This window comes from Carlito syrichta, unplaced genomic scaffold (genome assembly GCF_000164805.1).
Source record: "Carlito syrichta isolate Samal-C Ts95f unplaced genomic scaffold, Tarsius_syrichta-2.0.1 Scaffold305676, whole genome shotgun sequence".
Taxonomy (NCBI): Eukaryota; Metazoa; Chordata; class Mammalia; order Primates; family Tarsiidae; genus Carlito; species Carlito syrichta.
This window is the reverse complement of record NW_007249772.1, coordinates 252,280-259,656: the sequence shown is the minus strand read 5'-3', so window position 1 is coordinate 259,656 and position 7,377 is coordinate 252,280. Positions and strand designations below refer to the sequence as shown.

Sequence of the window (7,377 nt, the reverse complement as noted above, 5' to 3'; positions counted from 1 at the left end):
TTACCCAGTTCTTCTTTCATGTTGTCTACTTTTCCTCCTAGAGTCCTTGATATATTAACTATAGCTATTATAAATTATTTGTCTAATAATTTCAAAATCTGTGTCATATCTGGATCTGGTTTTGATGCTTGGTTTGTCTTTTCAGATTATGTTTTTTATAAAAATCTTCTGGGGTTTCCGCGGTGAACTCTTCCCCTGGTGGCTGGCCGGCGCGGCCATGGAGGTTTACATCCCGTCCTTTCACTACAAGGAGAGTGACCTGGAGCTAGATACACGGTGTTTAAGATAGAAGTGCTAATGAATGGAAGAAAACATTTGGTTGAAAAAAGGTACAGCGAATTTCATGCTTTGCACAAAAAACTTAAGAAATGTATAAAAACAGCAGAAATCCCTTCTAAACATGTTAAAAACTGGGTCCCCAAAGTCCTGGAACAACGACGACAAGGTTTGGAAACATACTTACAGGCTGTCATTTTAGAAAATGAAGAGCTTCCCAAAGTGTTTCTTGATTTCCTGAACGTGCGACAGTTGCCCTCTCTACCAAAGGCAGAAAGTTGTGGATCTTTTGATGAGACAGAATCTGAAGAGTCAAACAAACTGTCCCACCAGCCCGTGCTGCTGTTCCTCAAGGATCCATACGTCTTGTCTGCAGCCAGTAGGCACCTGCTGCTTCCTCCTCCTTGAGCCTTCTTGTCACCTCATTCAAGTCTTTGCCAAATGAGATCTTCACACAGGGTCTTCCCTTCCCTTCCCATCCCCTGTCCCTCTTTGCCCCATGCCCTGCCTTTTTTTTTTTTTTCCTTATCACTGATTGATTGTAGAATTACCCATGGAATTTAATGTTATTTTCCTTTTTGTCCTTTCTTGCTGAACTGATTTTGTTGAATTCATTTAAGCTAAGCACACTGGTGACATAAATTCACTGACCTTCAAATAGACCTTATATTTGGATGGCAAAGGATAAAGCCATGTGTGTTACTTGCATGTAGTATGTCCTATTTGGGTATCTTTTTGAAAATTAATCAACAGCTCTACTCATGGCTATTGATTTTAATATCCTTCTATTTGGGAGAAAATACATTAGAAATAAAACTAACAGCTAAAAAAATCTTTTATTATGACTTATAATGTGTGTGTGTGTGTGTGTGTGTGTGTGTGTGTATGTGTGTGTGTGTGTGTGTGTGTGTGTGTTTAAATGCTAGACACGATGCATTGAGCAACAGGAACTGAGGTAATAGGCTTTTAGAATGAAGTTTTATGTTAATCTAGCTAGGATTTTGGCTGTGTTTAATGTTTGTTGTAGCTGTAAATAAATGCCAGAAGCTTCAAATTCTTCTAATGTCTTTGACTTTGTTTCCTCTGTTGTCTTTTGGTTTCCCTAAGAACTTCACTTAGACTGTTTAGATAGAGCCTACATCTTGCAGCTCATCAGCTGTTATACTGGATGGAGCCTGTTGGTGTGATAGTAAGGTCTGAAGGAGAAGTGAAATTTTATAATCTTTTTTTTTTTTTTTTTGAGTTGGAGTCTCACTCTATCGTCCAGACTGGAGTGCAGTGGCCTCTCCCAGCCACCGCAGCCTCGACCCACTGGGCTCCGGCGATCCTTCTGCCTCAGCCTTCCGAGTAGCTGGAATTACAGGCATGCACTACCACGCCCAGCTGATTTTTTTTTGATTTATTGTAGAGATGAGGTCTTGCTGCCCAGGTGGGTCTCGAACCCGCGGGCTCAGGCAATCCACTCACCTCAGCCTCCCAAAGGCGTGGGATTACAGGCTGAGCCACCGAGTCCGGCTAATTTTATAATTTTATAATTAAATTTCAGTCTTTTAGTGTACCTGTGTCTTTGGGATGTGATCTTTACAAGAGTTTTCCAGTAGTATAACTCTTTCCCTAATTTCCTTCCATGACTGCAGCATCTATTATTTTTAAAGCTATAACCTTTATTGATTGTTTCTTTTTCCCTCCATCTTAGGAAAAGCAGGAATGTTAGAAGTTCATGGGTTAAAGGAATCCACTTTCTTCAGAAGAGATAAGGCTCTGGTAGGGTATTTTCCTCTTTGAGTAAATCTTTGTTAAGGAGAAGGCTCTGAGTCAATTTCACAATAACTAACCTTTCCTCACTTCACTTGCTAGAACCTTGTGGGAATTTCTTTGGGATCTTCACTGTGATTGCCTGGTATTATTTCTGGAGTTAAAACCCATGAAAGTTAAGAGCACCCCTAAGACCAAAGCTCTCAGAACATTTTTTACTTTCATAGTAGTCCATACCCATTCTTCAGTAATTCATCAAAATTTTCATTTAAGTGTTTCTATCAGTAATTTTTGCTTTAGGTAATCAGATCTCATCTATGACTTAGGATTCATTTGTTTCTCCAAATTTGGGGGTGATGATTTGACCTGAAAATTTAGTTCTTTGTTGAGTCCAAGAAATCATTGAAGGTTATCTGACATTATCTTGTAATAGCAAAAGTGATCGTTTTCATACTCTTTACATGTTGGAATTGAAATTTTAATTTGCCCAATGACATTTGATGCAATCATGGCTATGATTAGATTTAGGTCTACTACTTTATTGTTTTATATTTTCCCTCCATTAAAAAATTGATTTTATTTATTTTAGAGTAGTCTTTTAGAGTCACAGCAAAATTAGGTGGAATGTATGGATCTCCTAAATGCCCCAAGCCTCCACACATGCATAATATTCCCTGTTAGTAACATTCCCCACTGGAGTGGTTCATTTGTTACAAGTGAACTGCACTGATGCATCATAATCACCAAAAGTCCATCCTGTAAAGGTTCATGTGTTATTGTACATTCTATGCATTCAGACAAATATATAATGACATCTACTGTTATAGTACTACACAGAATAATTTCACTTTCCTAAAAATTATCTGTTCTTCACCTCTCTTTTTTTTTCATTTCCTCTTTTTACCTTCAAATGGGTTACTTGAATATTTTTAGGTTTCCATTTTACATTTATTTATTGGCTTCTTAGCTGTACTCTGCATTTTCTCATGGTGGTTGAAGGGGATTACAATATGCATTCTTAACTTTTTAAAAAAAATCATTTTCTTTGGTATAATATTGCACAATTTTGGGTAAAGAGCAGAATGTTGCAGTGATATAAGTCCATTTACAGTCCCTTTAGGTCTATTGACAATTTATTCTGTTAGTTTTCTTTCTTCTGAAAATGTCTTATTTCACCTTTATCCTTGAAGGTTACTTTTGCTAAATATAGAATTCTTGGTTGAGAGGTTTTTTCCCTTCATTATCTCAAAGATTTTGTTCCACTGTCTTTGCCTTCCATAGTTTTAGATAAGAAGTCAAAATTATTTTTTCTCTACATATATTGTGTGGGTTTTATACGGCTGCTTTCAATATTTTATTTTTATATTTAATTTTTAACAATTTGACTCTGATGTGCCTACTCCTGGTATTCTTTGCATTTATCCCATTAAAATTCACTGGTCTTCTTAAATTTGTAAGCTTATGCCTGCAAGTTTGAAGAGTTTTTAGTAATTCTTTTTATTTATGTTGGGGGTTGCTTTTAACAATTTTTATTTATTTATTTAATTTTAAAGATGTGGGGACAGGATTAGGCATACAAGTGGTCATTGTACAGGTAAAGTTTGGGTTTCTTGTTGGTCCTCATTTTGCCTGGTTTGAGATTAGATACCCTTATTGATGTTATGTCCCCACACTCAACTTCAGCAGTATCCTACTACTGCCAATACCTTTCTTAAAGTATTATGGCAATTGTTTAGGGTCCACTTATGAATGAGACCTGTGGTACTCAGTTCTTTGTTTCTGTGATAGATCACTCAGTATGATAGACTCTAAATCCACCCAAGTTGCTGTGAAGTCCATATGTTTGTCCTTCTTTATGGTTGCACAATATTCCACTGTGTATATGTACCACATTTTTTTAATCCAGTCCCATTTTGATGGGCAGCATGGTTAGGTCCATGTTTTTGCTTTTGCTAGTAATGCTGCAATAAACATGTATGTGCAGGTATCTTTTTTGTAGAATGATTTGAGTTGCTCCAAGTATATTCCAGTAGGAGGATTGCTGAGTCATATGGAAGGTCACTGTATAGTTTTTTTTAGAAATCACCACACTGTTTTCCAAAGAGGTTGCACTGGTTTGCATTCCCACCAGCAGTATAGAAGCATTTCTTTTTCTCTGCATCCTCACCAGCATTTATTGTTATTTGTTTTATTAATGATGGCCGTTCTTACTGGGGTTAGGTGGTATCTCAATGTGATTTTGATTTGCATTTCTCTGATGATTAGTAAGGCTGAGTACTTTTTCATGTGTCTGTTGGCTGCCCTTATAGCTTCTTTTGAGAAGTGTCTATTCATGTCTTTTGCTCACTTTTTAATGGGGTTGTTTGTTTTTTGCCTTTTGACTTGTTTGAGTTCCTTGTAGATCCCCGATGTTAAACCTTTGTCAAGTAAAAGCCCACATATGGGACATAGAAGAAAAAAATATCATAGAAAAAAATCAACAAAACAAAAAGTTGGTTCTTTGAAACAATAAACAAGGTTGATGGACCCCTAGCCAGAATGACAGAGAAAAAGAGAGAAAAAGTCCAAATAAACACAATCAGAAATGCAAAAGATCAAATGACAACTGACCCCAAAGAAATACAAAGATTATCAGAGACTACTAAGCATATCTGTGTGGAAACAAACTTTATAACCTAAATGAAATGGAGGACTTTCTGACATCATACAACTTCCCAAGGTTTAAACAATAAGACTTTGTTTCAAATAGACCATAAAACAACTCAGGAAATTGACTCTGTTGTAAGAAAACTGTCCACAGAAAATAAGTCCTGGACCACATGGCTTTCCAGTGGAAATCTACAAAACATACAAGAAGGAGCTGATACCAATTTTACTGCAAATATTCCAGGCAATTGAGAAAGACGAAATTCTCCTCAAATCATTTTTTGAAGCTAATATCACACTGATACCCAAACCTGTAAAGATCCAACAAAAAAAGAGAAATATACACCAATATCACTAATGAACATAGATGCAAAAATTCTCAACAAGTTATTCTTTCTTCAGTTTTCTTTTTTTGGTTCTATTGTTTAGCTCATACAGATTGATATGGTCATGATTTATCTTCTTTATCTTGCTGATGTGATACATTATTTGATTTTTGAATGCTGAATCAATCTTGCATACTTGGTATAAATCCTCCTTAGTTGTGTGCAATTCATTTTATACATAGCTGGATTTGATTTGCTAATATTTTGTTGAAAATTTTTGTATTGATGTTCACAAAAGATACCAGTCTATAACTTTTTTCTTGTAATATCTTTGTTAGGTTTTGGTGTTAGTGTAATGCTGGCCTTGTATAATAAATTAGGAAGTAGTCTTTCTGCTTCTATCTTTTGGAAGAGATAGTAGAGAATTGGCATCATTTTCTCTTTATATGTTTGGTAGAATTCACCAGCAAACCCATCTTGGCCTGGTGCTTTCTGTTTTGGAAGGTTATTAATTATTGATTCAATTTATTTAATAGATATAGGCCCATAAGGACTGTCTATTTATTTTTATGTGAGTTTTGGCAGAGTGTGTCTATAAGGGAATTGGTCAATCTCATCTAAGTTATTAAATTTTTTTTACCCACATATTATGCCTTTTGTAGTTGTTCCACAGTTCTTAAATATTCTTTCCTTTTTATTTTTTGTCTTTTTTCCTCTTTGCTTTTCCGTTTTGGGTGCTTTTATTGTCATATCCTTAACCTCAAAGATTCTTTCCTCAACCATCACTAGTCTACTAGTAAACTCATCAAAGACAGTGTTTTTGATCTCTAAAATTTCTTTTAAATTATTAGAATTTTCATATCTATGATATTACCCATTTGTCTTACATGCTGCCTACTTTTTTATTAAAGACCTTAGCATATTAATCATGGTTGTTTTACATTTATGATCTGATAATTACAACACCTCTCCCATATCTGGGTCTGGTACAGATGCTTGTTTGTCTCTTCAAACTGTGATTTTTACCCTTTAGCATGCCTTGAAATTTTTTGTTTAAAAGTGGATGTAATTTACTGGATAAAAGAAACTATAGTAAATAAACTTTTGGTGATATGATGTCGTGGTAAGGTGTGGAGAAGGGGAGGTGGAGAAGCATTCTATAGTGCTGTGATTAGGTCTGTGTCTTTTGGTGAGCCTATGCCCTGGGCTGTGAACCCCATCATTGCTCCCCAGTCCCCCCCCTTTAGGTGGTGCAGAATGAATAGAAGAGGCTGGTGTTGGGTATTTCCCGATATTTTTCTCTGCTCTTCACTGTGATAATCTGGTAGACAGAACTCCTGGAGGTAAACCACAAGTGTCGGAGCTGTCTAATGAGTAGCTTTCCTTGGAGTGTTTAACTCTCTGACTTGTTGATTCTGAACCTCCAGCAAATCATCAACCACAGTTCAGGTTTTCCTCCCCTAGTGCTTGTTCTTGCAGAGGTTTCTGCACATCAGCTTCACCTGTAAGTTGTGATTTTCTGATCTAGCTCTCCAAGTGGGGAGGCAGTGGATTACCTTGTGACATCACTACTCTAATGATGTAAAAAAAGTTGCTAATTTTTCAGTTTGTTCAGTTTTTTACTTGTTAGGATAGAGTGGTGACTTCCAAGCTCCTTACATGCTGTACTGGAAACTAAAAGTTCTTCCTTTTTGCTCTTGAATTCCATTTATATATGTGTTTTACTTTTGATTTTGCTCTACTTGTTTCTGAGGATTTGCTTATGAAAATTTTTTCACTTCGTCAGATTAGAAAATTTCTTATGATCTATCTTCGTTTGCTAACACTTTCTTCTACCGTTTTTATTCTGTTGTTAGACTAATCATGCATAATTTTATTTTAAATATTTTATTTTTAAGTTTGAGAATTTGCATTTTGTTTCTTTTAACAGTTTTTCTTTCTCTGCTGAGATTTTTATCTTATTATTCATTAGGATTGTATTTTATTTTATCTTATTAAACATTGTTGAGATAACAACTTTATATTACTTATTTGATAATTCCAACATCTAATTCATCTCATTGTTGGCTTTTGTTTTTTGGTTTCTTCCTTGAGAATGTGTCACATTTTCCCAGTTCTTCATATATCAATAAACTTTGGATTATATCCTGGATACTGAGAATTTTATGTTGTGTGACTTTGAAGATTGTTACTATTTTCCAAAGAGTATTTATGTTTCTGTGTTAGCAGACAATTTACTTGGTTAGATGCAAATTGCAAACTTTCTGTTGCCTGTGGTAGGTGGCCACTTGAATATCAGTTTCACTCATTTAGTTTCAGCTGTGAGTTGCTTTGAGTCTGTATGCCATGAGCATGTGTAGTTCAGAAGTCAGCC

The 7,377-nt window shown here is 35.6% G+C and overlaps 1 pseudogene; it reads left to right on the top strand.

Moving 5' to 3' along the window:
* Window positions 1–217: 217 nt before the first annotated feature.
* Window positions 218–684, top strand: LOC103264537 (annotated as a pseudogene).
* Window positions 685–7,377: the final 6,693 nt, after the last annotated feature.